The sequence below is a fragment of the Otolemur garnettii genome, unplaced genomic scaffold (genome assembly GCF_000181295.1).
Source record: "Otolemur garnettii isolate 467f Iridium unplaced genomic scaffold, OtoGar3 scaffold00023, whole genome shotgun sequence".
NCBI classification, from domain to species: domain Eukaryota; kingdom Metazoa; phylum Chordata; class Mammalia; order Primates; family Galagidae; genus Otolemur; species Otolemur garnettii.
This window is the reverse complement of record NW_003852418.1, coordinates 7601004-7601296: the sequence shown is the minus strand read 5'-3', so window position 1 is coordinate 7601296 and position 293 is coordinate 7601004.

The window sequence follows — 293 nt, the reverse complement described above, 5'->3', positions numbered from 1 at the left end:
TCTACACACAATGTCTAAAAATCAATCAAAACTTACAAGACAGTTGGGGTATGGTGACTCACACCTATAATCCCAGAGCCTTGGAAAATTGAGGCCAGTAGATAGCCTGAGCTCAGGAGTTTTAATTTCTTTAGATCATTTTTTGGGGGGGGAGGTGGACAGAGTCTTACTTTGTTGCCCTCGGTAGAGGGCCATGGCATCACAGCTTATAGCAACCTCCAGCTCTTGGGTTTAGGTGATTCTCTTGCCTCAGCCTCCCAAGTAGCTGGGACTACAGGCACCCACCACAATGC